This window comes from Drosophila suzukii, chromosome Y, assembly GCF_043229965.1.
Source record: "Drosophila suzukii chromosome Y, CBGP_Dsuzu_IsoJpt1.0, whole genome shotgun sequence".
NCBI classification, from domain to species: domain Eukaryota; kingdom Metazoa; phylum Arthropoda; class Insecta; order Diptera; family Drosophilidae; genus Drosophila; species Drosophila suzukii.
In genome coordinates, this window is record NC_092085.1 from 117,020 (window position 1) to 133,814 (window position 16,795).

General features: G+C 34.2%; 4 non-coding genes across 4 annotated transcripts; all 4 read right to left on the minus strand.

Annotated features, from left to right (window-relative positions):
* Positions 1 to 161: 161 nt before the first annotated feature.
* On the minus strand, positions 162 to 2,156 carry LOC118879136 (small subunit ribosomal RNA). The gene has a single exon (XR_005015584.3). It is a non-coding gene; the product is annotated as a small subunit ribosomal RNA (ribosomal RNA).
* Positions 2,157 to 8,697: 6,541 nt separating this feature from the next.
* Positions 8,698 to 12,667, minus strand: LOC139353796 (large subunit ribosomal RNA). Its single transcript, XR_011604936.1, has one exon. It is a non-coding gene; the product is annotated as a large subunit ribosomal RNA (ribosomal RNA).
* Positions 12,668 to 13,072: 405 nt separating this feature from the next.
* LOC139353777 (5.8S ribosomal RNA) lies at positions 13,073 to 13,251 on the minus strand. Its single transcript, XR_011604916.1, has one exon. It is a non-coding gene; the product is annotated as a 5.8S ribosomal RNA (ribosomal RNA).
* A 668-nt stretch (positions 13,252 to 13,919) lies between these two features.
* On the minus strand, positions 13,920 to 15,914 carry LOC139353774 (small subunit ribosomal RNA). The gene has a single exon (XR_011604913.1). It is a non-coding gene; the product is annotated as a small subunit ribosomal RNA (ribosomal RNA).
* Between the last annotated feature and the right edge of the window lie 881 nt (positions 15,915 to 16,795).

A 16,795-nucleotide genomic window follows, 5' to 3' on the forward strand; every position in this document is an offset into this window, starting at 1 on the left:
TTATTACAATTATTATATTTCGACTTGCTTTTTCGAAATTGTATTTGATCTATATATATATAGATCATATTTTTGGCAATTTAATATTTTATTTGTATTACTATAATAATGTTATTATAATAAAAACAAATTTTTTTATTAACGGTAAGGATATTAAACAATAATGATCCTTCCGCAGGTTCACCTACGGAAACCTTGTTACGACTTTTACTTCCTCTAAATAATCAAGTTCGGTCAACTTTTGCGAAACAACCGTAACACACAAGGCGTCACAGTGATCACGTCCGGAGACCTCACTAAATAATTCAATCGGTAGTAGCGACGGGCGGTGTGTACAAAGGGCAGGGACGTAATCAATGCGAGTTAATGACTCACACTTACTGGGAATTCCAAGTTCATGTGAACAGTTTCAGTTCACAATCCCAAGCATGAAAGTGGTTCAGCGGTTTACCCGGACCTCTCGGTCTAGGAAATACACGTTGATACTTTCATTGTAGCGCGCGTGCAGCCCAGGACATCTAAGGGCATCACAGACCTGTTATTGCTCAATCTCATTATTGCTAGACGCAATTTGTCCATTTAAGAAGCTAGTGTCCTTATAATGGGACAAACCAACAGGTACGGCTCCACTTATATAAACACATTCAAACACAATAAACATTTTACTGCCACCATGAATGAAGGCTATATAAGCTTCAACACCATAATCCTGAAGATATCTATTTAATATATTTGAGTCTCGTTCGTTATCGGAATTAACCAGACAAATCACTCCACGAACTAAGAACGGCCATGCACCACCACCCATAGATTCGAGAAAGAGCTATCAATCTGTCTTACACACTTATGTTCGGACCTGGTAAGTTTTCCCGTGTTGAGTCAAATTAAGCCGCAGGCTCCACTCCTGGTGGTGCCCTTCCGTCAATTCCTTTAAGTTTCAGCTTTGCAACCATACTTCCCCCGGAGCCCAAAAGCTTTGGTTTCCCGGGAAGCGACTGAGAGAGCCATAAAAGTAGCTACACCCAATTGCTAGCTGGCATCGTTTATGGTTAGAACTAGGGCGGTATCTGATCGCCTTCGAACCTCTAACTTTCGTTCTTGATTAATGAAAACATCTTTGGCAAATGCTTTCGCTTAAGTTAGTCTTACGACGGTCCAAGAATTTCACCTCTCGCGTCGTAATACTAATGCCCCCAAACTGCTTCTATTAATCATTACCTCTTGATCTGAAAACCAATGAAAGCAGAACAGAGGTCTTATTTCATTATCCCATGCACAGAATATTCAGGCATTTGAAGCCTGCTTTAAGCACTCTAATTTGTTCAAAGTAATTGTACCGGCCCACAATAACACTCGTTTAAGAGCACTAATGCAGGTTTTTAAATAGGAGGAACATATGAAAAAATACAAGTATCTAAGCACATGTAAGAACTCCACCGGTAATACGCTTACATACATAAAGGTATAGTACTAACCACAATTGTAAGTTGTACTACCCGTATGAAGCACAAGTTCAACTACGAACGTTTTAACCGCAACAACTTTAATATACGCTATTGGAGCTGGAATTACCGCGGCTGCTGGCACCAGACTTGCCCTCCAATTGGTCCTTGTTAAAGGATTTAAAGTGTACTCATTCCAATTACAGGGCCTCGGATATGAGTCCTGTATTGTTATTTTTCGTCACTACCTCCCCGAGCTGGGAGTGGGTAATTTACGCGCCTGCTGCCTTCCTTAGATGTGGTAGCCGTTTCTCAGGCTCCCTCTCCGGAATCGAACCCTGATTCCCCGTTACCCGTTGCAACCATGGTAGTCCTAGATACTACCATCAAAAGTTGATAGGGCAGACATTTGAAAGATCTGTCGTCGGTACAAGACCATACGATCTGCATGTTATCTAGAGTTCAACCAATATAACGATCTTGCGATCGCTTGGTTTTAGCCTAATAAAAGCACATGTCCCATAAGGTTCATGTTTTAATTGCATGTATTAGCTCTAGAATTACCACAGTTATCCAAGTAACTGTTAACGATCTAAGGAACCATAACTGATATAATGAGCCTTTTGCGGTTTCACTTTTAATTCGTGTGTACTTAGACATGCATGGCTTAATCTTTGAGACAAGCATATAACTACTGGCAGGATCAACCAGAATAATGTTTTTATTCATATTTCATTCATATTTTTGAATAGAAATTAGCAATATAAATTTTATAGATTGTTTTCTATCGAATACGGCCATTTTTATATAGCATTCGTATACGTTTGTTTTCAATATATACTTGTTTCGCCACTAATAATAACAAGTTTTTTAATTATTGATGTTTAAAAAAAAGAAATATCTTATCTTCTTTAAAACACAATATTTTGTAATATGTAATAATATTTTCTTTATATATGCATATTTCATTCTAAAATATCATTTTTGTTCGACATACGTCATTATTGTATCCACACATGTACAATTTTTGTTTAACCAATATATAATATTGAGTTAAATCATTTGTATTTTGATGATAAATTTAAAATTTATCTGTATATATTCATATAGACTCTTTGGTAATATATAATATAAAACCGAGCGCATATATGATATGTACTTTAATAATAAAATATATTTATAATTCGCTTTTACGCCTTTTTTTGTGTAAACTAATATTAAATAGTTAAGATAGAGGCAGAAAGGTCAAATATACATTTACAATGTATATCTAGCAATCCTGCCTCTTTTTGTTTTAAATAGGATTAATTAACGATAAAATTGGGAAACAATTTGTTATTCTATGTATAATAGAAACACTTGGCCTTTGTTTCGACTTTATTATCTTGGGCTTAAAATATTAACCGCGGAGCCAAGTCCCATATTCATAAATGAACACAGAAACAAATTTGACGGATAATATCTTATCTACCGACTATTGTCAATAGGAGATGGCCGGCCCATTGACCATCCTATAGTAGTTTTTGGACCCATTATCTTTAATTCGGGTATTTTCAATTGTCTTTGCCACCAAACCATTTGAAACTCTCTCTTATAATAAGAGAATACACATATAATTCCATTATATGGATATATCATCTTCATTTTATTTGCTACATCACCATATAATAGTTTTTGAACCCGTAATCTTCAATTCGGGTATTTTCAATTATCTTTACCAACCAACCATATGGTATTCTTTCTTATAATAAGAGAATACATGTGTATATCCATTATATGGATATATGGTCTTAACTTTATTTGCTACACCACCCTATAGTAGTTTTTGAACCCAATATCTTCAATTCGGGTATTTTCAATTCTCTTTGCCAACCACCCATATGGTATTCTCTCTTATAATAAGAGAATACAAGTATATTTTCATTATATGGATATAATGCCATTTATTTTTCAATATCCATATAATTCATTTAGTTTTGTATGTACAAAACAAGTTTTCTTTATAGTATTGACAAAATCATATGCATACGCATAACATAAGTTTTGACCAATACGAGGAGGGGCCCGCCAACGACCACCTCCCTATAGTAGTTTTTGGACCCATGATCTTCTAAAAGCATGTTTACAGTACTAGCGTCACCCTCACTAGGTTTATATATCGTGTTTCAGTGATACACAGGTAAATTTTACCATGTATTCTTAAGTATATGGCAATTATATGCCATATCTATATAATTCAATCATATTTTAATGTATATTTATTATATTATACATTATTATGCCTTATAGGTATTATACCTATAAGCCATATCCATACGATTCATTTACTAGTGCCGCCCCTCACTAGGTTTATATATCTTATTGCATTGATATACAATTTATTCTTATTTATATGGCATTTATATGCCATATCTATACAATTCCTTCATATTTCGATGTATACTTGCTAGATTATACATTGTTATGCCTTATAGGTATTATACCTATAAGCCATATCCATACGATTCACTTATATAAATATATGTATATTTTTTAATACATTATTTTTTTTCACTTTTGTATGGATTTTTATGCATATCCATACATTTATATGGATATGCTTGGCGGTCTTAATAGTATTGACAAACTTATATGCATAACATAGGTTTTGACCAATACGAGGAGGGGCCCGCCAACGACCACCTCCCTATAGTAGTTTTTGGACCCATGATCTTCTAAAAGCATGTTTACAGTACTAGTGTCACCCTCACTAGGTTTATATATCGTGTTTCAGTGATATACGGGTACATTTTACCATTTATTCTTAAGTATATGGCATTTATATGCCATATCTATATAATTCAATCATATTTTAATGTATATTTATTATATTATACATTATTATGCCTTATAGGTATTATACCTATAAGCCATATCCATACGATTCATTTACTAGTGCCGCCCCTCACTAGGTTTATATATCTTATTGCATTGATATACAATTTATTCTTATTTATATGGCATTTATATGCCATATCTATACAATTCCTGCATATTTCGATGTATATTTGCTAGATTATACATTGTTATGCCTTATAGGTATTATACCTATAAGCCATATCCATACGATTCACTTATATAAATATATGTATATTTTTTAATACATTATTTTTTTTCACTTTTGTATGGATTTTTATGCATATCCATACATTTATATGGATATGCTTGGCGGTCTTAATAGTATTGACAAACTTATATGCATAACATAGGTTTTGACCAATACGAGGAGGGGCCCGCCAACGACCACCTCCCTATAGTAGTTTTTGGACCCATGATCTTCTAAAAGCATGTTTACAGTACTAGTGTCACCCTCACTAGGTTTATATATCGTGTTTCAGTGATATACGGGTAAATTTTACCATTTATTCTTAAGTATATGGCATTTATATGCCATATCTATATAATTCAATCATATTTTAATGTATATTTATTATATTATACATTATTATGCCTTATAGGTATTATACCTATAAGCCATATCCATACGATTCATTTACTAGTGCCGCCCCTCACTAGGTTTATATATCTTATTGCATTGATATACAATTTATTCTTATTTATATGGCATTTATATGCCATATCTATACAATTCCTGCATATTTCGATGTATATTTGCTAGATTATACATTGTTATGCCTTATAGGTATTATACCAATAAGCCATATCCATACGATTCACTTATATAAATATATGTATATTTTTTAATACATTATTTTTTTCACTTTTGTATGGATTTTTATGCATATCCATACATTTATATGGATATGCTTGGCGGTCTTAATAGTATTGACAAACTTATATGCATAACATAGGTTTTGACCAATACGAGGAGAGGCCCGCCAACGACCACCTCCCTATAGTAGTTTTTGGACCCATGATCTTCTAAAAGCATGTTTACAGTACTAGTGTCACCCTCACTAGGTTTATATATCGTGTTTCAGTGATATACGGGTAAATTTTACCATTTATTCTTAAGTATATGGCATTTATATGCCATATCTATATAATTCAATCATATTTTAATGTATATTTATTATATTATACATTATTATGCCTTATAGGTATTATACCTATAAGCCATATCCATACGATTCATTTACTAGTGCCGCCCCTCACTAGGTTTATATATCTTATTGCATTGATATACAATTTATTCTTATTTATATGGCATTTATATGCCATATCTATACAATTCCTTCATATTTCGATGTATACTTGCTAGATTATACATTGTTATGCCTTATAGGTATTATACCTATAAGCCATATCCATACGATTCACTTATATAAATATATGTATATTTTTCAATACATTATTTTTTTTCACTTTTGTATGGATTTTTATGCATATCCATACATTTATATGGATATGCTTGGCGGTCTTAATAGTATTGACAAACTTATATGCATAACATAGGTTTTGACCAATACGAGGAGGGGCCCGCCAACGACCACCTCCCTATAGTAGTTTTTGGACCCATGATCTTCTAAAAGCATGTTTACAGTACTAGTGTCACCCTCACTAGGTTTATATATCGTGTTTCAGTGATATACGGGTAAATTTTACCATTTATTCTTAAGTATATGGCATTTATATGCCATATCTATATAATTCAATCATGTTTTAATGTATATTTATTATATTATACATTATTATGCCTTATAGGTATTATACCTATAAGCCATATCCATACGATTCATTTACTAGTGCCGCCCCTCACTAGGTTTATATATCTTATTGCATTGATATACAATTTATTCTTATGTATATGGCATTTATATGCCATATCTATACAATTCCTTCATATTTCGATGTATACTTGCTAGATTATACATTGTTATGCCTTATAGGTATTATACCTATAAGCCATATCCATACGATTCACTTATATAAATATATGTATATTTTTCAATACATTATTTTTTTTCACTTTTGTATGGATTTTTATGCATATCCATACATTTATATGGATATGCTTGGCGGTCTTAATAGTATTGACAAACTTATATGCATAACATAGGTTTTGACCAATACGAGGAGGGGCCCGCCAACGACCACCTCCCTATAGTAGTTTTTGGACCCATTATCTTCCAAAAGCATGTTTACAGTACTAGCGTCACCCTCACTAGGTTTATATATCGTGTTTAAGTGATATACGGGTAAATTTTACCATTTATTCTTAAGTATATGGCATTTATATGCCATATCTATATAATTCAATCATGTTTTAATGTATATTTATTATATTATACATTATTATGCCTTATAGGTATTATACCTATAAGCCATATCCATACGATTCATTTACTAGTGCCGCCCCTCACTAGGTTTATATATCTTATTGCATTGATATACAATTTATTCTTATGTATATGGCATTTATATGCCATATCTATACAATTCCTGCATATTTCGATGTATATTTGCTAGATTATACATTGTTATGCCTTATAGGTATTATACCTATAAGACATATCCATACGATTCACTTATATAAATATATGTATATTTTTCAATACATTATTTTTTTTTCACTTTTGTATGGATTTGTATGCATATCCATACATTTATATGGATATGCTTGGCGTTCTTTATAGTATTGACAACCTCATATGTATAACATAGGTTTTGACCAATACGAGGAGGGGCCCGCCAACGACCACCTCCCTATAGTAGTTTTTTACCCCGAGCTCTGCCAAAATCATGTTTACAGTACTAGTGCCACCCTTCACTAGGTTTTTATATCTTATTTCAGTGATATAAGTGTTAATCATTCTATTTATTCTTATGCATATGGCATTTAAAAGCCATATCTATACAATTCATTCATATTTAAATGTATATTTATAATATTAAACCATATTATGACATATAGGTATTATACCTGTAAGCCATATCTATACGATTCATTCACTAGTGCCGCCCCTCACTAGGTTTATATATCTCATTTCAGTGATATATGGGTAAACTCTATTATTTTTCATATGACACTTATATGCTGCCATATATATAAAAATGCATTTATATTTCAACGTATATATATTTACTATATTATACATTAATATGCCTTAAAGGTATTATATCTACTATAAGCCATATCCATACGATTCATTTATATAAATACATATATGTATAATTTTCTATACATAAATTTTTTTTTATTAATATATGGGTTTCCTAAGCATATCCATATAATCCATTTAGTCTTATATGGATTAGATTGGTCTTCTTTATTGTATTGCCAAACTCATATTGATAACATAAGTTTTGAACAATAAGAGCAGCCGCCAACCAACCAACCGCCGCTACCATTACTTACTTTTATATATGTCCTCTTTATTTTAATGGTCTCTTTATTTGAATTTCAATACCATAGGAATATTTATACATCGAATATGTTTGCCACTAATTTTTCGCGTCACTTATAATATGACGATACAGACTTGCTACCATAACATAAGTTTTGAACAATAAGAGGAGCAGCCGCCAACCAACCAACCAACCAACCACTGCTACCATTGGAGGAACATATACTTACTTATTATATGGCCTCTCTCTGTACTTTAATGGTCTCTTTACTTGAATTTGAATACCATAGGAATATTTATATACATCGAATATGTTTGCCATTAATTTTTCGCGTCACTTATAATATGACGATACAGACTTGCTACCATAACATAAGTTTTGAACAATAAGAGGAGCAGACACCAACCAACCAACCGCTGCTACCATTGGAGGAACATATACTTACTTTTATATATGTCCTCTTTATTTAAATGGTCTCTTCATTTGAATATTAATACCATAGGAATATTTATACATCGAATATTGTTTGCCACTAATTTTTCGCGTCACTAATAATATGACGATACAGACTTGCTACCATAACATAAGTTTTGAACAATAAGAGGAGCAGACACCAACCAACCAACCGCTGCTACCATTGGAGGAACATATACTTACTTTTATATATGTCCTCTTTACTTGCATTATCAAAATACCATAGGAATATTTATACATGGAATATGTTTGCCACTTTATCATCGCGTCACTAATAAAGATGACGATGCATTTTGTTTGTTCAATATTTATTTATAATAATATATTGATTTTTTTATAGGTCTCTTATATTACTAGACCTTTTGCTAACCACAAAGTGGCGCGCCGTTGCAAGCAAGCATAAATTATTATGCCGCTTGCAACATCTTTATTATCGAATCATCAAGCAAAGGATAAGCTTCAGTGGATCGCAGTATGGCAGCTGCTCAACCACTTACAACACCTTGCCTGTTACAAAAGTCGTTTACAATTGATTCTAGGCTTTGTCATTGTATTAAATAATGCTTTTATATGTAACTAGCGCGGCATCAGGTGATCAAAGATCCTCCCAATTTACTATGTTACAAATTACATTGGCATCACATCCATTGTCGTTTATAAAGTAAATTATAAACTTTAAATGGTTTAGAAGCCATACAATGCAAATTGCCCCTTATTTATCATTGCAGTCCAGCACGGATACGACCTTAGAGGCGTTCAGGCATAATCCAACGGACGTAGCGTCATACCACTGTTCGCTCGAACAAGTATTGTGCCATTGGTCCGTACCTGCGGTTCCTCTCGTACTACGCAGGAATGCTGTCGCAACAACGTTTTGTCATTAGTAGGGTAAAACTAACCTGTCTCACGACGGTCTAAACCCAGCTCACGTTCCCTTGCATGGGTGAACAATCCAACGCTTGGTGAATTTTGCTTCACAATGATAGGAAGAGCCGACATCGAAGGATCAAAAAGCGACGTCGCTATGAACGCTTGGCCGCCACAAGCCAGTTATCCCTATGGTAACTTTTCTGACACCTCTTGTTAAAAACTCTTTAAACCAAAAGGATCGATAGGCCGAGCTTTTGCTGTCCCTGTGTGTACTGAACACCGAGATCAAGTCAGCATTTGCCCTTTTGCTCTATGTGTGGTTTCTGTCCGCACTGAGCTGGCCTTGGGACACCTCCGTTATTATTTGAGAGATGTACCGCCCCAGTCAAACTCCCTACCTGGCAATGTCCTTGAATTGGATCATACCTGAGTAATTGGAGTTATACCAAATTTTCAAATCAAAAATACATAAATGCACCGTTTTATTAAAGAATTTGTTTGCGATTATATAACAAACTCGTGATACTTTGATCAAGAAGCTTGCATCAAAACCCAATACCATAAGATATAATAAATATATCCGTATAATGGCTAGGAAATGATACACGTTCCATTTAATCAAGTAAGTAAGGAAACAATAAGAGTAGTGGTATTTCATTGGCGATACCAAACCGAAGTCTAATATCTCCCACTTATTCTACACCTCTTATGTCTCCTTACACTGCCAGATTAGAGTCAAGCTCAAAAGGGTCTTCTTTCCCCGCTAATTATTCCAAGCCCGTTCCCTTGGCTGTGGTTTCGCTAGATAGTAGATAGGGACAGTAGGAATCTCGTTAATCCATTCATGCGCGTCACTAATTAGATGACGAGGCATTTGGCTACCTTAAGAGAGTCATAGTTACTCCCGCCGTTGACCCGCGCTTACTTGAATTTCTTCACTTTGACATTCAGAGCACTGGGCAGAAATCACATTGTGTCAACACCCGCTAGGGCCATCACAATGCTTTGTTTTAATTAGACAGTCGGATTCCCCAAGTCCGTGCCAGTTCTGAATTGATTGTTAATTGATAATCGTTATAATTAATAAGAACTAATTGGTTTAACCCAATTAGTATTCTTAAAAATTTTAGCAAGAAAGTTCCACAATTGGCTACGTAACTAAACTATCCGGGGAACAAGTGACCAACATAAATGCCAGACACTCTATTTACCCAGAACGAGCACATAAACCATGTTATTGTTTCCCAATCAAGCCCGACTATCTCAATCTTCAGAGCCAATCCTTATCCCGAAGTTACGGATCTAATTTGCCGACTTCCCTTACCTACATTATTCTATCGACTAGAGACTCTTCACCTTGGAGACCAGCTGCGGATATTGGTACGGCCTGTTGAGAAGTTTGCGTGTCCCCACCATAAATTTTCAAGGTCCGAGGAGAAAATATCGACACAACAGTATATGTCATGCTCTTCTAGCCCATCTACCATATCTCTCTGCGAAAGACTTCCATGGTAGTACGGCTATAAAACAGAAAAGAAAACTCTTCCGATATCTCTCGACGGCTTCTTTATGGTCGTTCCTGTTGCCAGGATGAGCACGAGGCCCATATTTAATAACAAACGGATACTCAACAGGTTACGGAATTGGAACCGTATTCCCTTTCGTTCAAAATTATTCAAGTATATTAATTAGCTTGATTTATATAATATAATATATTTGTATGGCATTTGTGTTTTACTTGAAAATTTTCGGCTTTCGCCTTGAACTTAGGACCGACTAACTCGTGATCAACCACTGTTCACACGAAACCCTTCTCCACTTCAGTCCTCCAAGGTCTCATTCGATTATTTGCTACTACCACCAAGATCTGTACCAATGGCAGCTCCATGCAGGCTTGCGCCAAACACTTCTACGCATACCATTGTACCTTCCTACTCACTAAAGTTTCAAAATTTATATCACAAGTAATATAAATCATCTACTTTAGCGGTAATGTATAGGTATACAACTTAAGCGCCATCCATTTTAAGGGCTAGTTGCTTCGGCAGGTGAGTTGTTACACACTCCTTAGCGGATTTCGACTTCCATGATCACCGTCCTGCTGTTTTAAGCAACCAACGCCTTTCATGGTATCTGCATGAGTTGTTAATTTGGGCACCGTAACATTACGTTTGGTTCATCCCACAGCGCCAGTTCTGCTTACCAAAAGTGGCCCACTGGGCACATTATATCATAACCTTGAACTTCATATCAAGAAAGTTAAGGTTCTTACCCATTTAAAGTTTGAGAATAGGTTAAGATCGTTTCGACCCTAAGGCCTCTAATCATTCGCTTTACCAGATAAGATTATTTTATATAACATTAAAATGCACCAGCTATCCTGAGGGAAACTTCGGAAGGAACCAGCTACTAGATGGTTCGATTGGTCTTTCGCCCCTATACTCAATTCTGACAATCGATTTGCACGTCAGAACTGTTTCGGTCTTCCATCAGGGTTTCCCCTGACTTCAACCTGATCAAGTATAGTTCACCATCTTTCGGGTCACAGCATATATGCTCAAGGTACGTTCCAGTTAGAGGCATAAATAATATAAATATCATTATACATAACTATATAGAACGCCCCGGGATTGTGTTAATTAGCTATAAATAGTTAAAAAACTAATCCCATTATTAGTCAAGTTAATTACGCTATTAGGTTTATATCCCAATAACTTGCACATATGTTAGACTCCTTGGTCCGTGTTTCAAGACGGGTCCCGAAGGTATCCTGAATCTTTCGCATTGTTAATCATACAAGTGCATATAATAAACACAAAAATCAATGATAATTATGCCATTATATAATTCCGAAAAATTAACGCACTGTATTCATATAAATCTATCAGCACTTTATCAAATTAATAACATTTATTCTGTGTTAAAATGCAAGCAAATTAATTTGAATAAACTATAAGTTATATTTTATGATAAATTTTGTATGCTAATAGATTACAATGTCCTTATATGGAAAAAATGCACACTATTATCATAATATTGTTTAAATATTACAATTTTAATGATGAATTTTCCATAACGGATATTCAGGTTCATCGGGCTTAACCTCTAAGCAGTTTCACGTACTGTTTAACTCTCTATTCAGAGTTCTTTTCAACTTTCCCTCACGGTACTTGTTTACTATCGGTCTCATGGTTATATTTAGTTTTAGATGGAGTTTACCACCCACTTAGTGCTGCACTATCAAGCAACACGACTCTTTGGAAACATCATCTAGTAATCATTAACGTTATACGGGCCTGGCACCCTCTATGGGTAAATGGCCTCATTTAAGAAGGACTTAAATCGTTAATTTCTCATACTAGAATATTGACGCTCCATACACTGCATCTCACATTTGCCATATAGACAAAGTGACTTAGTGCTGAACTGATTTCTTTTCGCTCGCCGCTACTAAGAAAATCCTGGTTAGTTTCTTTTCCTCCCCTAATTAATATGCTTAAATTCAGGGGGTAGTCCCATATGAGTTGAGGTTGTGTATAACTTTTATTTGCAATTAATTCTTTATATATAATGATAAAACATTTTATTAAATTCGTTATATTTATATATATATATATTTGTATGGCATTTGTTTGGTCTAACGAATCAACGAAGAATAATAATATAGTCAACGGCTTTCTATTTTCTAATCGTTAATAAGAGACAATTCTAGATAAATTTTTTATGCTAGACATTTCTCAGTATTATTTGATTGAAAAAGAAAATATTTCTCTTCGTTTTTCACATTCAAATTAATTTACTAATGTGAGATAATGTTTTTCATATATTTGTTAATATTATGAATAAAATAATTAAATTATTATTATCCAATAATATACCATATGCTTATAAAATTTCATTATAAAATTTGTATAAACAACTTAATTAGCATAGTCTTACAACCCTCAACCATATGTAGTCCAAGCAGCACTATAAAATTAATTAAAGTACATAACAGCATGGACTGCGATATGCGTTCAAAATGTCGATGTTCATGTGTCCTGCAGTTCACACGATGACGCACAGTTTGCTGCGTTCTTCATCGACCCATGAGCCGAGTGATCCACCGCTTAGAGTTTTATATATTGGTTTGTTAATTTTGTCATATATGTTTTTATTGAAAGAAATTAAAAATACACCATTTTACTGGCATATATCAATTCCTTCAATAAATTTATTTTTATACCTAAAACGAATGCTGCGAAATGTCTTAGTTTCATATAACCAATAATATATCAAGTATTTTTTTAATGGCATTTACGGTATTAAATACTTTTTAGCGATATATATTGAAATTTATATAAAACATTAACCTGTATTAATCAGGTACAACATTGTACATTTTAGGTTGTTGCATTATCCAATGTATGCGCATAACTGAGATGAACAATACATATCGCAACGCGTGTATATTATGGTCCATATACACACAGTGTTTTATTAATTGCATTTAATATACAATATAATAATAATATCAAATAATTTCGATTTGCTTGTTCGAATTTGTTATTTGTTTTGCTTTTGCTTTCTTGCTTATTTATTTCTCTTATTTATTGCAATAATATATTTATATATTATATATTTCTTATTACAATTATTATATTTCGACTTGCTTTTTCGAAATTGTATTTGATCTATATATATATAGATCATATTTTTGGCAATTTAATATTTTATTTGTATTACTATAATAATGTTATTATAATAAAAACAAATTTTTTTATTAACGGTAAGGATATTAAACAATAATGATCCTTCCGCAGGTTCACCTACGGAAACCTTGTTACGACTTTTACTTCCTCTAAATAATCAAGTTCGGTCAACTTTTGCGAAACAACCGTAACACACAAGGCGTCACAGTGATCACGTCCGGAGACCTCACTAAATAATTCAATCGGTAGTAGCGACGGGCGGTGTGTACAAAGGGCAGGGACGTAATCAATGCGAGTTAATGACTCACACTTACTGGGAATTCCAAGTTCATGTGAACAGTTTCAGTTCACAATCCCAAGCATGAAAGTGGTTCAGCGGTTTACCCGGACCTCTCGGTCTAGGAAATACACGTTGATACTTTCATTGTAGCGCGCGTGCAGCCCAGGACATCTAAGGGCATCACAGACCTGTTATTGCTCAATCTCATTATTGCTAGACGCAATTTGTCCATTTAAGAAGCTAGTGTCCTTATAATGGGACAAACCAACAGGTACGGCTCCACTTATATAAACACATTCAAACACAATAAACATTTTACTGCCACCATGAATGAAGGCTATATAAGCTTCAACACCATAATCCTGAAGATATCTATTTAATATATTTGAGTCTCGTTCGTTATCGGAATTAACCAGACAAATCACTCCACGAACTAAGAACGGCCATGCACCACCACCCATAGATTCGAGAAAGAGCTATCAATCTGTCTTACACACTTATGTTCGGACCTGGTAAGTTTTCCCGTGTTGAGTCAAATTAAGCCGCAGGCTCCACTCCTGGTGGTGCCCTTCCGTCAATTCCTTTAAGTTTCAGCTTTGCAACCATACTTCCCCCGGAGCCCAAAAGCTTTGGTTTCCCGGGAAGCGACTGAGAGAGCCATAAAAGTAGCTACACCCAATTGCTAGCTGGCATCGTTTATGGTTAGAACTAGGGCGGTATCTGATCGCCTTCGAACCTCTAACTTTCGTTCTTGATTAATGAAAACATCTTTGGCAAATGCTTTCGCTTAAGTTAGTCTTACGACGGTCCAAGAATTTCACCTCTCGCGTCGTAATACTAATGCCCCCAAACTGCTTCTATTAATCATTACCTCTTGATCTGAAAACCAATGAAAGCAGAACAGAGGTCTTATTTCATTATCCCATGCACAGAATATTCAGGCATTTGAAGCCTGCTTTAAGCACTCTAATTTGTTCAAAGTAATTGTACCGGCCCACAATAACACTCGTTTAAGAGCACTAATGCAGGTTTTTAAATAGGAGGAACATATGAAAAAATACAAGTATCTAAGCACATGTAAGAACTCCACCGGTAATACGCTTACATACATAAAGGTATAGTACTAACCACAATTGTAAGTTGTACTACCCGTATGAAGCACAAGTTCAACTACGAACGTTTTAACCGCAACAACTTTAATATACGCTATTGGAGCTGGAATTACCGCGGCTGCTGGCACCAGACTTGCCCTCCAATTGGTCCTTGTTAAAGGATTTAAAGTGTACTCATTCCAATTACAGGGCCTCGGATATGAGTCCTGTATTGTTATTTTTCGTCACTACCTCCCCGAGCTGGGAGTGGGTAATTTACGCGCCTGCTGCCTTCCTTAGATGTGGTAGCCGTTTCTCAGGCTCCCTCTCCGGAATCGAACCCTGATTCCCCGTTACCCGTTGCAACCATGGTAGTCCTAGATACTACCATCAAAAGTTGATAGGGCAGACATTTGAAAGATCTGTCGTCGGTACAAGACCATACGATCTGCATGTTATCTAGAGTTCAACCAATATAACGATCTTGCGATCGCTTGGTTTTAGCCTAATAAAAGCACATGTCCCATAAGGTTCATGTTTTAATTGCATGTATTAGCTCTAGAATTACCACAGTTATCCAAGTAACTGTTAACGATCTAAGGAACCATAACTGATATAATGAGCCTTTTGCGGTTTCACTTTTAATTCGTGTGTACTTAGACATGCATGGCTTAATCTTTGAGACAAGCATATAACTACTGGCAGGATCAACCAGAATAATGTTTTTATTCATATTTCATTCATATTTTTGAATAGAAATTAGCAATATAAATTTTATAGATTGTTTTCTATCGAATACGGCCATTTTTATATAGCATTCGTATACGTTTGTTTTCAATATATACTTGTTTCGCCACTAATAATAACAAGTTTTTTAATTATTGATGTTTAAAAAAAAGAAATATCTTATCTTCTTTAAAACACAATATTTTGTAATATGTAATAATATTTTCTTTATATATGCATATTTCATTCTAAAATATCATTTTTGTTCGACATACGTCATTATTGTATCCACACATGTACAATTTTTGTTTAACCAATATATAATATTGAGTTAAATCATTTGTATTTTGATGATAAATTTAAAATTTATCTGTATATATTCATATAGACTCTTTGGTAATATATAATATAAAACCGAGCGCATATATGATATGTACTTTAATAATAAAATATATTTATAATTCGCTTTTACGCCTTTTTTTGTGTAAACTAATATTAAATAGTTAAGATAGAGGCAGAAAGGTCAAATATACATTTACAATGTATATCTAGCAATCCTGCCTCTTTTGGTTTTAAATAGGTTTATTAACGATAAAATTGGGAAACAATTTGTTATTCTATGTATAATAGAAACACTTGGCCTTTGTTTCGACTTTATTATCTTGGGCTTAAAATATTAACCGCGGAGCCAAGTCCCATATTCATAAATGAACACAGAAACAAATTTGACGGATAATATCTTATCTACCGACTATTGTCAATAGGAGATGGCCGGCCCATTGACCATCCTATAGTAGTTTTTGGACCCATTATCTTTAATTCGGGTATTTTCAATTGTCTTTGCCACCAAACCATTTGAAACTCTCTCTTATA